Source organism: Hordeum vulgare, chromosome 4H (genome assembly GCF_904849725.1).
Source record: "Hordeum vulgare subsp. vulgare chromosome 4H, MorexV3_pseudomolecules_assembly, whole genome shotgun sequence".
Taxonomy (NCBI): Eukaryota; Viridiplantae; Streptophyta; class Magnoliopsida; order Poales; family Poaceae; genus Hordeum; species Hordeum vulgare.
The window spans coordinates 551,901,081-551,916,819 of record NC_058521.1 but is presented as its reverse complement, the minus strand read 5'-3'; positions in this window follow the sequence as shown (position 1 = coordinate 551,916,819).

The window sequence follows — 15,739 nt, the reverse complement described above, 5'->3', positions numbered from 1 at the left end:
TTGGTATGATTTAGATCATACTTACGGTGTGTAATGTCGTATTTGTCTAGCATGAAGCTAGTAAATTACGATTCTATAAGTTTGGTCATATTATTAATTTCATTATCTTTGATAAGATATTGAACTAAACCATTATGTCTATGTACATAAAGTATTAGGTATAATCAGACATTGCTTGTAAAATGAGTTCAACGAAGTTGTCCATTCGAATGGATTTATCCCTTGTTTAGGATAACTAGCTTGCTCTTACTTTGAGAATCTGAGCAATTAATTTAGTTATATCATTCATGGTTTGTGTGACAAGAGACACACTGGAAATCATTTTATAAATGTTTTCATGAGTACCATGAAGTATCTATATAATACCACACAATGGTTGAGTAATGCACATATCTTCTGAATGTGTTTAAGGAAGAATGAGTTAGCTCATTTAGAATTGTAAGGTGAAAGTTCCTTAAATTAATTTCCCCTATGGCACATGTGGTGCACATAAAATCTGATGATTTGGGAAATTTTGCAACTTGTTAAGTTATGACCAATAGAATTGTCAATAATTTTCTAATCATCCCCAAACCAGGATGGCTAAGGCTATTAAGCTTTATATTTAATTTATTAATACTTAGAAAATCATTGTATACGCAACAATATTCAGTATGAATTGATTCATACATTCAAAATTTATCAAATATAATGTCTAATAAATATGATATTGAACATTACACTACATGTAGTAGCACAAGTATAGGCTGATGTTATTTTGAGAATAATTAGGATATTCCATGAGGTCGCCCATATTACTGAAAAATTAATTATGCAAACATATCATAGGCATAAAGGAATTGATCATTCTTTTATTACACTATACGTTTGGTTCTCCTTCTGATGAAGATTTGAAAACAATCATTTACGAGGATATTTCCTGGTTGTATGTTTGCAAATTTTCAACTATCCCAATGAACTTATTTGCCTTCTTAATAAATTTATGGTTTGGTTTGACCATATGTTTGACGGTTTGGTAATTATATGTATGATATTTATGTAACCACACATTTGAAAAACTTGAGAGTTGTCTTTGTGATCATTTGAAAATGATCAATTACCAATTAAAAGGTAATTATGTCATTGGTTGTCTTTAGCCTTCACTTTACTTTGAATTCCTCATGGTTCTATTTTGTAACCACTGACTTGCATAGTGTTCTTAATGCTAGCAAATATTTGAAGCACCCATTGAGTGAATATGATGATTTTAAGAAATAACATGTTTCTTTACCATGAAAATTGTAATACCATCATAAGAGGATGTAAAGTGTATTATGGGCTTTTCAATCGGATTCAAATACGAAAAATATCTGATCATAAAATCTCAACTTAAAGTTGATTTTATAACTACCAAAATTGTAAGTTGCAATAGACTTGAGGCCTTGAATTTTTTTTATTGGGTGATCATTCCAAATGTGCTCATGACAACATGTTTCTCTTAAGAGAAATATTCAAGGTGAATAAATATTCATCCATTGTCTACTTAGTTTGAGAACTAAGTGAACTTGGTGACACATGAAATACATATGAATATACTTAGCTATTAAGAGAATAGCCATGACACATATTCCAAAGGTGGAGTTATAGCGGCCACAAATGCCACGTGTGGATATAATGACTCATGTCATGAATCATCTTACGATAAATACTCCCACCTAACATGAATTTAAAGCATTTGGAAATGTCAGCCATGGGTTACATGAAAATGCTATTGCATTCATTTTAATTTACTTCTATGAGTAATAAATATATACTGATAAAATAATTTGTTTGAGAACAACCATGGCCAAGGTGATCCTTGGTGAACCTAGGTGTATCCTTCAATATAACACATGCATTGAAATTATTGCTAATGTTTTGGACTTCATTCGTGATAAAAAGTGTGACTTTAGAGTCACGGCCAAAATCATATACTTTGTAATTTTAACATTGCTTTGTAACTATGAAAATAACAACCACAATGTGATGTGGATCTTGCAACAGTGTTTGAGATGGCGACAGGCGGGGCACGCGACGAGATCCTTCGGCCGACACCGCCTCGACCGCCTAATTCTCTGGTGGATAAGCCGTGCGGGGACACCTCACCGATGCTGCTTCCCGATTCCACTACTCTGCAGCACCCTGGGCGGTCAGATCGGGCAGATGCGGCGGTGGGGAATGTGGCATTCCTGGCTCCGGCAGCGGGGGTCTTTTCTCCGCCGCAATTCCTCGCTAATACAACACATCCCCATGCTGAACCTGCAGATCGGGCGGCTGCGGCCGAGGAGAGTGAGGAACTACAATCATCGCCGGTGTTTTCAACCATGGAGTGGTGGACTGCATGGTATGCGGCGGAGGACGAGATCCTGAGGGGTGCTAGATGAGAGGGATTCCTCCACCTCTCAGCGGCGACAAGATGGATCACTATCCGTGACCTCGATGGTGATATTCTCGTGGGGAAGCACCTGCGCTCGGAGGAATCGATCTTGCAGGGGGCGTTGCTTTGGATCAACATTTTTTCGGTCATGGTTCAGCATCCGTGCCCGATCGTGGAATTGTCTTCACTGTCGCCGGTGGAGGTGGTGGATCTGACTGTGGAAACTAGGCGCTTCGGAGGGCGTTTCTGGGTCTTGGTTGAGGACTCTGACAACGAGGATGTCAACAATGATTGCGTGGCGAACAACGAAGACGTCGACGATGACTGCGGGTTGGACTTGGCGTCACGACGTGTGGTACCTTCAAAGGCCTTCACCAAGAAGTCGGAGAAGAAGAAAGCTGCAGTTCGGACCAGAGTTGAATCAGTATTGAAGAAGGCTCCTTCGGCGAAACCTAAACCTTGGGTTGGTCCTCTTCTGAAGGTTAGTCCTCCCAATGTTAAGCTGTCATATTTTTTATATGTTTCAAATTGGAAGGTGGTTTGCAACAAGAAGCATCGTCGGCGTCCAACATCGGTGATGCCGGCACCGCAGACGAACCCGATGGTGGATATCCATAGGGTTCTGTCAGATCGCTTGATTAACTTGGTTGCTTCGGTTGGGTCAGACATTGTGGTGCCAGTCGTGGGTTTTGCTGGGTTGGGTATGTGGCCCAGCTACCGGCCCAAGCTGCACCATCGATATCTATCGCCGTCTCCGGACCAATCAACGAGATACAGTTGTTGGCGTCGTCGACACCTACGATTTCTGGGCGACATAACTCGCCAGGGTTCGCTAGTTTACCTCCTGGTCATGCAGCAAGGATCCCAACCTTGTCGTCGCTCACAAGGATGTCTGGCTGTGGTGGTCCTCCACCAACGCAACAACCGAAAGAATCGGGCGAAGGCCATGGTCGCGAGTCTGGAGCTAGCGGGCCATGCGGCAGAGGTAACGTGGCCGCAAGTCGTGTGCACAAGCGAACGGGAGGATCGACTGCTTCGAGTCGTGGTCGCGGCGATCAGAACACAACTGTTGGCCGTGGTGCAGTGACTGCTGCTAACAAGGGTGCTACGATTGAAGATGATAGCCGAGCGCCACCACGAGGTCAGTGGGGAGACGACGGGTTCGATGCCTACGGTGAGGGGCAACACCGGGTTCTTCATCAACGGGGGGCAGACGCGGGTACGGGTGGATTAACTCTACGGCTCCGGCTCAGGGGTTTAACGGACCTGCTGGAGATTTCGTTGAAGGTGCATCTGGCGCTGCCAACAAGCAGCGCGCCTTCTACAGACCAAAAGGGAGGGGTGGTAGAAGGCCGAATCCTCCCAGGTCACAGGCTCTTGCCAACGAGGAGCAGACCCATACAAATCCCAAAGAGGCTGAAACAACTATGGTTGTATTGTGTGAATTGGATCGGAATGTTGTTCAGAAGTTAGCTGCGGTTGAGCTGCCAGCAAAATTTAAAGACGCGGGAACTGGTACCAATAAGGCAGAAGATAAAGCATCTAAGTGGGCACGCAAAAAAGAAAAATTATGTTGCTTCCGCTGTGGTGAAACTGGACACTTTGCGGCACAATGCTCGGTGCTGCTTTGTGACATTTTGTCGTAAACCTAACCATGACTACGACGGGTGTCCTGTGGTTTTAGGGCAAAAACCGATGGTCACCATTTTTGGAGCTTGCTGTCCGGAGTTGATGTTCTTTGAGTCCCCTCTGTCAACTTCGGTTGCTCAGAACATGGACAACGCTAGGACCGGTGTGATCAAGGTGACTAGGGGAGTTTTATCAAAAGATCAAGTGATTCAACGCCTGCGGGAGTTGGTTTCATCTACCTTTCAGTGGACACCAGTGGTTCTGGTTGATCAGAGCTTCAAGGTTGAGTTCCCAACTAAGGAAGATCTTGCTAGACTTTTAAACTTCAGAATGAGGAGGGTTCCGAACAGTTCTTGTGTTATGGAGTTCGAGGCATGGACTAGCAAGGAGCCAGAGGGGGTACCTATGTCACAACTTTGGATGCGTTTTATTGGGGCACCAAGCGCTGCATTGGATGATTACCTGGTTACTTGGAGTTTTGGGTCGTTAATTGGGAAGACACAACAGGTGGATATGACCTTTACTCAGGCGAATGCTGAGGCACGCCTGTTAGTAAGCGTCATTAATATTAAGCATATTCCGTATGTGGTCCGATGGTGCTATGCTAGTAGGAGCTATGACCTCGAAATCGAGATTGAAGAAAATGCTCATTTCCAAAGTTGGGGCAGCACATGGACATGGATACGGATGGCGGCCATCAAGGTGATGATGCTCAGGACAAGCCGAAAGATCCCTCGATGGGCGATGGGATGGGTTCGACTAGGCCAGAAAAATCATCGGATGTGTCGGCACGGTCGACTTCAACTCCACCTCCGTCCGGTACATCGACGGTCAGCGCCGTCGCTGCTTCGAATCAGCTCAGGTTTGGCTCTTTTGCTTCAACACCAGCCATGATGCGATATGCATCAGTATATAACCAGCCAGAGCAGACGCGACATCTGGTACGACCATCCAATGTTGACAAGGTGGTGCCGTCACAACAACACTCGGGGCTCCTGTGATATGCATCAGTATATAACCGTCCAGAGCAGGCGCGACATCTGGTACGACCGTCCAATGTTGACAAGGTGGTGCCGTCACAACAACACTCGGGGCTGAAGAACACGACGTCGACTGCTGATCTCCTGGTTGGTCCTGTGGAATTGCAGCAGTTGATGATGGATGCACCCGCGGTTCTACCGAACATGCAGGTCCAGCATCCTCCGCTTCAGCAGCAGGAGGCTAATGCAGCATGCATGGCTACGGCGGGTTGCCATGAAGTGGAGCCGAGTACCGCTCCTGGCTGCCCGCTAATTACTCTGGCAGAGAACCTGCACCCGTCCAGAAGCTCTTCCTCCGTGCCAATAGGCAGGCGACCACATTGACTCCGAATGAGCAACCATACAATGATGATGCTATGCAAGGGGCTACGCCGACAAGGGCATCTGCCTCTGCTAATATTGGACAGTCTATGCCTGAGGTTATTGCTTTCAGAGGGATACCAGACCGGAAGACGACTGATAGGAGATCTAGCTTACGTTTTCAAGGTCAGGCGAACATTGATGAGCTGCAGTTGGGCCGAGCCATGAGGGCGGCTAAACTTCGCGACATCGAAGTAACTACAGGTATGTCCGTCAATACTAGTTGTTCTATTCTACACTTCTCAGATGAGGAGATTATTTTAAACGCGAACAAACTAGGGGTATCTTTAGGCAATAATGATAAACAAGTTTCAAAATCAGTTAATGACCTTCTTGACTTAGAGGTGAGAGAAGTATGGACATGATTAGGAACTTAGCTGCGGTTAAGCCTATGAATGATGAAGAAATTAATGTGCTTGGTTTTCGTGCTCTAGAGAGCCTTTGTGAGGATCTCGGACCTACTTCTATTTTAGCTGATGCTGTGATGGTTGAGATGGAAGAGACTGTTTCACCAGAAAAATTTAGATGACAGCGCTAAGCCAGATACCGGTTATATGGACCGGCTGGTTTCTCACGATAGACCAAAAAGACCGTGAAAGAGGAAGGTTTATCTTGTATCGGCGGTTCGCCGAAGTGCGCGGTTAAAGAAGGCAAAAAAATTCTATGATGAAAGATGAGAGGAATCTTTTGGAATAGCAGAGGTCTTGCTGACTTGGCTAAAAGAAGGTTCCTTGCGGAAGCGACTTTAGAACACAAACTTGACTTTATTGCGTTAATGGAGACCGGTAGACATAACTTCACTTCATAATTCCTGTGAACTCTATCCGACGGTGTTGACTTTGATTGGCACTGTCTACCTCGAAGAGGAAGATCTGGTGGGATCTTACTTGGGGTCAAGTGCAAAAACCTTGGAGTGCGACACGTGTCCTATGGGGACTTTGCGATCAAATTCAGGGTCACATCAAAGTGTGATGGGTTCCAATGGGCACTCGTTACAGTCTATGGTGCTGCCCAGCCAAAGCTCAAGATGGAATTTTTAGCATATTTGGTCAGGGTGTGTGGTAACGAGAGTCTTCCGGTTCTTATCGGGGGTGATTTCAACATCACTCGTCGAAGGCATGAAAAAAATAATGATAACTTTGATGCCAGATGGTCATTTATGTTTAATACGATCATCGAAAGTATAGATCTTCGGGAGATTGAACTTTCAGGCAGAAAGTATACATGGGCAAATGCGTTACCTAACCCAACTTTTGAGAAGTTGGATCGGGTATTAAGCGGTGTGGATTGGGAGCAGAAGTTTCCTCTCGTCTCGGTTACAGCTTTGCAACGAGCTATTTGAGATCATGCTCCGCTGCTTGTGGATTCTGGAGAAGCGACCCATGGGGGGAATAAGAATGTCTTTTCCTTTGAACTAGCTTGGTTTGAGAGGAAGGGCTTTCTGAACATGGTTGCCAGGGAGTGGAACCGTCTCAAGCCGGGCAGATCGAATATGGAGACTTGGCAATATAAAATTAGACACTTAAGACAATTCTTAAGGGAATGGGCAAAACATGAAAGTGGGATTTATAAGATGGAAAAGGAGAGGCTCCTAAATCTTATAAATGAGCTTGATGTCAAAGCCGAAGGGGCTGTCCTCCTACATCACGATAGGACTGCCCAGGCCGAGGTTGAACAGAAGCTAAAACAACTTCTAAGAGAGGAGGAGTTGAAGTGGGCGTTAAGGGCTAAAGTGTGTCATGTGGTTGAGGGTGATGATAACACTCACTACTTCCACCTGATTGCCAACAACACACATAGAAAGAAAAGAATCTTCTAGCTTGAGCAGGATGAAGGTATGATATGTCCATTTTGCATCATGCTTTCATGTTGATATTCATTGCTTTTTGGGCTGTTATATTACTTGTGGTACCATATTTATGCCTTTTCTCTCTTATTTTGCAAGGTCTATTTGAAGAGGGAGAATTCAGGCAGCTGGAGTTCTGGACTGGAAAAGGAGCAAATCCTAGTCCACTATTCTGCACATCTCCAAATGCCCTGAAAAGTTACGTGGATTTTTTTTTCTGGATTATAAAAAAAATACTGGGCGAAAGAACTACCGGAGGGGGCCACCAAGGCTCCACAAGCCCCCACTCCGCCACCACCGCCCTGGTGGCGCAGGGCAAGCTTGTGAGCTGCCTGACGGCCCACTAGCCCCCCTCTTTTGCTATATGAAGGGTTTTGGTCTGGAAAAAAATCAATCGGGAGCTTTTTCGTGGTTTCGCCGCCGCCACGAGGCGGAACTTGAGCAGATCCAATCTAGAGCTCCGGCAGGACGATCCTGCCGGGGAAATTTCCCTCCCGGAGGGGGGAATCGTCGCCATCGTCATCACCAACACTCCTCTCGTCGGAGGGGAGGCATCTTCATCAACATCTTCATCAGCACCATCTCCTCTCCAATCCCTAGTTCATCTCTCGTAACCAATCTTCGTCTCGCAACTCCGATTGGTACTTGTAAGGTTGCTAGTAGTGTTGATTACTCTTTGTAGTTGATGCTAGTTGGATTACTTGGTGGAAGAGTTTATGTTCAGATCCTTGATGCTATTCATTACACCTCTCATCATGATTATGATTATGCTTTGTGAGTAGTTACTTTTGTTCTTGAGGACATGGGATAAGTCATGCTGATAATAGTCATGTGAATTTGATATTCGTTCGGTATTTTGATATGATGTATGTTGTCTTTTCCTCTAGTGGTGTTATGTGAACGTCGACTACATAACACTTCACCATATTTGGGCCTAGAGGAAGGCATTGGGAAGTAGTAAGTAGATGATGGGTTGCTAGAGTGACAGAAGCTTAAACCCCAGTCTATGCGTTGCTTCGCGAGGGGCTGATTTGGATCCACTAATTTAATGCTATGGTTAGACTTTGTCTTAATTCTTCTTTTGTAGTTGCGGATACTTGCGAGAGAGGTTAATCATAAGTGGGATGCTTGTCCAAGTAAGGGCAGTACCCAAGCGCCGGTCCACCCACATATCAAACTATCAAAGTAACGAACGCGAATCATATGAACATGATGAAACTGGCATGACAGAAATTCCCGTGTGTCCTCGGGAGCGTTTTTCCTCCTATAAGACTTTGTTCAGGCTTGTACCTTGCTACAAAAGGGATTGGGCCACTTGCTGCACCGTTGCTACTACTTGTTACTTGTTACTCTTTGCTTGCTACGTTTCACCTCGCTACACAATCACTTGTTACCGCTACTTTCAGTGCTTGCAGTTATTACCTTGGTGAAATCCGTTTATCAGAGCCTTCTGCTCCTCGTTGGGTTCGACACTCTTACTTATCGAAAGGACTACTATTGATCCCCTATACTTGTGGGTCATCAAGACTCTTTTCTGGCGCCGTTGCCAGGGAGTGAAGCGCCGTTGGTAAGTGGAAATTGGTAAGGAAACATTTATATACTGTGCTGAAATTTATTGTCACTTGTCACTATGGAAACTGTTCCTTTGAGGAGTTTGTTCAGGGTATCTTCACCACGAACGGAAGCACGAGGAGTTGCTCCTCAACCTGAGGTACCTACTAAAAATATCTTTTATGAAATTCCTTCGGGTATGCTTGAGAAACTGCTGGCTAATCCTTTCACAGGAGATGGATCTTCACATCCAGACTTGCATCTAATCTATGTAGATGAAGTTTGTGGTTTATTTAAGCTTGCGGGTTTGCCCGAGGATGAGGTAAAGAAGAAAGTCTTTCCTTTATCTTTGAAGGATAAGGCATTGACATGGTATAGGCTATGTGATGATACTGGATCATGGGGCTACAATCGGTTGAAATTGGAATTTCATCAAAAGTTATATCCTATGCATTTAGTACATCGTGATCGGAACTTTATTTGTAACTTTTGGCCTCGTGACAGGGAAAGCATAGCTCAAGCTTGGGGAGGCTTAAATCAATGCTATATTCATGCCCCAATCATGTGCTCTCGAGAGAAATCATCACTCAAAACTTTTATGCTCGGCTTTCTCATGAAGATCGTACCATGCTTGACACTTCTTGTGCCGGTTCTTTTATGAAGAAGGATATTGATCACAAATGGAATTTATTGGAGAGAATCAAATGCAACTCTGAAGATTGGGAGCTGGAGGAAGGTAAGGAGTCAGGTATGAATTTCCAGTTTGATTGCGTTAAATCTTTTGTTGAGACAAACACTTCTAGAGATTTTAGCGCTAAGTATGGATTTGACTGTGAGATAGTAACTTCTCTATGTGAATCTTTTGCTGCTCATGTTGATCTTCCCAAAGAGAAGTGGTTTAAATATCATCCTCCTGTAGAAAGCAACATAGCAAAAACCAATCTAGTTGAGGAGAAAGTCATTGCTTTTAGTGATCCTGTTGTTCCTTGTGCTTACAGTGAGAAACCACCATACCCTGATAGGATAAATGATTATTCTAAATCTCCAACTGTGATACATAGGGGTTACATTAGATAACTTGCACCCCCTGAGGAGATTAGAGTTGAACCTAGTGTTGCTATTATCAAAGATCTCTTAGCCGAAGACATAGATGGGCATGTTATCAAATTCTGTGAGGACTCCGCTAGAATTGCTAAACCTCATGCGAAAGACAAACACGGACCTGTAGTTGGCTTGCCCGTTGTTTCTGTTAAGATAGGAGATCATTGTTACCATGGTTTATGTGATATGGGAGCTAGTGTTAGTGCAATACCCCGTTCTCTATATGATGAAATCAAAGATGAGATTGCACCTGCTGAGTTAGAACCCATTGATGTCACTATTACGCTAGCTAATAGAGACACTATCTGCCCTCTGGGAATTGTGAGAGATGTAGAAGTCCTATGTGGTAAGACGAAGTATCCTACTGATTTCCTCGTCCTTGGTACTGCACAAGATAGCTTTTGTCCCATCATATTTGGTAGACCCTTTCTCAACACTGTCAATGCTCACATTGATTGCATTAAGCAGACTGTCACAGTAAGTTTCGAGGGTGTGTCTCATGAATTTAACTTCTCCAAGTTTGGAAGACAAACCCATGAAAGAGAGTCGTCTGGTAGAGATGAAATCATTGCTCTTGCCTCTATTGTCGTACCTCCTACGGATCCTTTAGAGCAATATCTTCTTGAGCATGAAAATGATATGCATATGGAGGAGAGAGATGAGATAGATAAAATTGTCTTAGAACAATATCCTATTCTCAAGAATAATTTGCATGTTGAACTGCTTGGGGATCCTCCCCCATCGAAGGGTGATCCTGTGTTCGAGCTTAAACAGTTGCCTGATACTCTTAAGTATGCCTATCTTGATGAGAAGGAGATATATCCTGTCATTATTAGTGCTCTCCACTCAGAGCGTGAAGAGAAGAAGTTACTAAAAACTCTGAGGAAGCACCGCGCTGCTATTGGATATACTCTTGATGATCTTAAGGGTATTAGTCCTACTCTATGTCAGCTCAAGATTAAAACCGATCCTGAATTTAAACCACTTGCTGATCATCAAAGGAGATTAAATCCTAAGATGAAAGAGGTCGTTAGAAAAGAAATATTAAAGCTTCTGGAAGAAGGAATCATTTATCCTGTCGCTCATAGTGATTGGGTAAGTCTAGTACATTGCGTACCTAAGAAGGGAGGTATCACCGTCGTTCCTAATGATAATGATGAACTAATCCCACAAAGGATTATTATCGGCTATAGAATGGTGATAGACTTCCGGAAACTGAACAAGGCAACCAGGAAAGATCATTATCCTTTGCCGTTCATCGACCAAATGCTAGAAAGGCTATCAAAACACACACACTTCTGCTTTCTAGACGGTTATTCAAGTTTCTCGCAAATACCTATTGCGCAATCTGATCAGGAGAAAACCACTTTCACCTGCCCCTTCGGTACCTTTGCTTATAGAGCATGCCTTTTGGCTTATGAAATGCACCTGCCACCTTTCAAAGATGTATGATGGCTATATTCTCTGACTTTTGTGAAAAGAATTGTTGAGGTTTTCATGGATGACTTCTCCGTTTACGGGTCTTCCTTTGATGATTGCGTCAGCAACCTTGATCGAGTCTTACAGAGATGCGAAGAAACCAACCTCGTCTTGAATTGGGAGAAGTGCCACTTTATGGTTAATGAAGGTATCGTCTTAGGCACAAAAATTCTGAGAGAGGCATTGAAGTTGATAAGGCTAAGGTTGATGCAATTGAGAAAATGCCTTGCCCCACAGATATCAGAGGTATACGAAGTTTCTTAGGTCATGCTGGTTTCTATAGAAGGTTCATTAAAGACTTCTCTAAGATTTCTAGGCCTCTTACCAACCTCTTGCAGAAGGATTTTACTTTGTTTTTGATGAGGATTGTGAGGAAGCCTTTGAAATACTTAAGAAGGCTTTGATAACCGCACCCATTCTTCAACCACCTGACTGGAACTTGCCCTTTTAAATCATGTGCGACGCTAGTGATTATGCTGTTGGTGCTGTTCTAGGACAAAGAGTTGACAAGAAGTTGAATGTCATTCACTACGCTAGTAAAACTCTAGACAGTACCCAAAGAAACTATGCCACTACAGAGAAGGAATTTTTAGCAGTCGTGTTTGCATGTGAAAAGTTCAGATCTTACATAGTTGACTCCAAAGTCACTATTCACTCTGATCATGCTGCTATTAAGTACCTCATGGAGAAGAAGGACGCTAAGCCTAGGCTGATCAGATGGGTTCTCCTGCTACAGGAATTTGATTTGCATGTCGTTGACCGAAAGGGTGCTGATAACCCTGTAGCAGATAACTTGTCTAGGCTAGAGAATGTCCTTGATGACCCACTACCTATTGATGACAACTTTCCTGATGAGCAATTAATTGTCATCCGCACTTCACTTAGTGCACCGTGGTATGCCGATTATGCAAACTATATCGTAGCCAAATACATACCACCCAGTTTTACCTATCAACAAAAGAAGAAATTCTTCTTTGATTTGAGACACTACTTTTGGGATGATCCTCACCTTTATAAGGAAGGAGTAGATGGTGTTATTAGACGTTGGGTGCCTGAACATGAACAGGGACAGATCCTGCAGAAGTGTCATTCCGAAGCCTACGGAGGACACCATGCTGGAGATAGAATTGCCCATAAGGTATTGCAATCAGGTTTCTATTGGCCCACTCTCTTCAAGGATGCCCGTAAGTTTGTCTTGTCTTGTGACGAATGCCAAAGGATAGGGAACATCAGTAAGCATCAGGAAATGCCTATGAACTATTCACTTGTCATTGAACCATTTGATGTCTGGGGCTTTGATTATATGGGACCCTTCCCGAGTTCCAATGGGTACACTCACATCTTAGTTGTTGTGGATTACGTTACTAAGTGGGTAGAAGCTATCCCCACTAAAAATGCTGATCACCACACCTCTATTAAGATGCTTAAAGAAGTCATATTCCCAAGATTTGGAGTCCCTAGATACTTGATGACTGATGGCGGTTCACACTTCATTCATGGTGTTTTCCGTAAGATGCTAGCTAAGTATGATGTCAACCATACAGTTGCATCTCCTTATCATCCTCAGTCTAGTGGTCAAGTGGAGTTGAGTAATAGGGAGATCAAGTCGATCCTACAAAAGACCGTCAATAGATCTCGAAAGAACTGGTCTAGCAAACTTGACGATGCACTATGGGCTTATAGGACTGCTTATAAGAATCCCATGGGCATGTCACCGTATAAAATGGTTTACGGTAAGGCCTGCCATTTACCTCTTGAGCTGGAACACAAAGCTTATTGGGCAATCAAAGAGCTCAACTTTGATTTCAAACTTGCCGGTGAGAAGCGGTTGTTTGATATCAGTTCGTTAGATGAATGGAGAGCCCAGGCATATGAGAATGCCAGGTTGTTCAAGGAAAATGTTAAGAGATGGCACGACAAACGAATACAGAAACGAGAGTTCAATGTAGGTGATTATGTCTTGCTATACAATTCTCATTTGAGATTTTTTGCAGGCAATCTTCTCTCTAAATGGGAAGGTCCCTATGTTATCGAGGAAGTATATCGTTTCGGTGCCATCAAAATCAATAACATGGAAGGAAATTTTCCTAGAGTGGTAAATGGGCAAAGAATCAAGCATTACATCTCTGCTACTCCCATAATTGTTGAGACCAATATCATCAATGTCATGACTCCAGAGGAGTACATAAGGGATGTTTATCAGCCTGTTTCAGACCTTGAAAACGAAGATGTACCTGTTTCGGCAAGAAATTGGACTCCGATACTTTTCCAATAGGAAATTTCTTCCGTTTTGGAATTTTTGGAAAATTAGAAAAATAAAAAGCAGTCCGGAGAGCGAACGAGGCGGCCACAAGCCCTGCCACCGCCCCCTACCCCCCTGGTGGCGGAGGGCAAGCTTGTGGGCACCTCGTGTGCCTCCCGGACTCCGTTTTCTTGCGAAGGACTCCTTCTGGCCCAGAAAAAATCAATATATAGTCGCCCGAAGGTTTTGATCTCCGTATCGCGTAGTTTTCTTCTGCTTTCGTTTCGAGCTTGTTGTCTGCCGCAGATTTAGCTCAAGATGTCTTCTCAAGATTCAGAGGGAGAGAGCTCTGTGGCTGACTACCTTGCTAACCCCAAGGTCTATGGGGATTTGGAACCATATGGCTGGACCACTGATGAGGAAGAGGACTATGAGCCCAAAGGGAAGGAGCAAACGAGTTCCGATGAAGAGGAGGCTCCTCTACCTCAACCTGCAAACACCGATGTGGAGTTCAAGAAGTCAAGCCTCCCTAACCATAGGAAGAAGCCTAAGACCTTGTTTATCCCTTCTCGTTTCTTGCAGGAGAGTAAGCAGGAGCTTTGCCATAGAGTTTTGAAACTTGAGGAGGAAAATGACGATCTAAGGGAGCAGAACGTTTTGCTCAAGTGGAAATTAGACAAGCTCAAGACTGCTCCAACAACACCACCATCACCACCAAAGGAAGACAACTAAGCATTGGTATGGGCAATCCCCTTGGCTTCTGGCAAGCTTGGGGGAGTTGCCCTGGTATCGTATCACCTTTATATCTTTTGCTTTTACCTTTTTTTAGTTCTTTACTTTTCAGTTTTTATTTCTTCTTTTAGAGGAATAAGTCTTTAGTTTTTAGTTTGAGTCTTTTGCTTTTGTCTCTCCCCCGATGTATTCGAGCTTATGACCTATATAATGAAGAGTTTATTAGTTAAGGGCTTTGCTTTGTGCCATGATCAATAGTATGAAAAGAACGATAGCATGAAAGATCATGAGACGATCTTATGGAAAGTGATAACTTGACATATGACACATATGATGATTGAAACTTGTTGAGAATAAATCAACATAGACCTCAGTCATTGTTGCAATTAATAAGAAGTAATAAGGAAAGAGAGGTTCACATATAAATATATCATCTTAGACACTTTTTACAATTGTGAGCACTCACCAAACTATTACATGCCTAGGAGTAGATGTTGGACAAGGAAGACAACATAATGAATTGTGGTTGCTTGGTTCCAAACAATGTTATATGATTAGAGATCCCTTAGCATGTGACGATTGCTTCCACCTCATATTAGCCAAAACTCCCGCACCAAGTAGAGATACCACTTGTGCATCCATAAACCTCCAACCAGTTTTGCCATGAGAGTCCACCATACCTACCTATGGATTGAATAAGATCCTTCAAGTAAGTTGTCATCGGTGCAAGCAATAAAAATTTCTCTCTAATATGTATGATCTATTAGTGTGTGGAAAATAAGCTTTGTACGAACCTGTGATGAGGAATACATAAAAGCGACATACTGCATAATAAAGTTCTTTATCACAGGAGGCAATATAAAGTGAGGTTCCTCCGCACTAAGAGGACACGCATCCAAACCTCAAAAGCGCATGACAACCTCTGCTTCCCTCTGCGAAGGGCCTATCTTGTACCTTTACTTTTTACCCTTGTAAGAGTCATGGTGATCTTCACCATTTCCCTTTTTGCCTTTGTCTTGGTTACCGTCACATGCTTGGGAAAGATCTATATTCATATATCAACTTGGAGTTGAGTACTTATGCTTTATTGTTGTTGACTTTACCCTTGAGGTAAACCGTTGGGAGGCAAAACTATAAGCCCCTATCTTCCTCTGTGTCCAGCTAAAACTTTGACACCATGAGTACCACGTGAGTTGTAACAATTATGGAAAACAAAAGAGATGATTGAGTATGTGGGTTTGCCTTACAAGCTCTTATTTGACTCTTTCTGATGTTGTGATAAATTGCAATTGCTTCAATGACTATGGATTATTGTTGGTTACTTCTTGGTAAGGTTTTTGCTTCATGCTTTGCTTTGTGAAGGA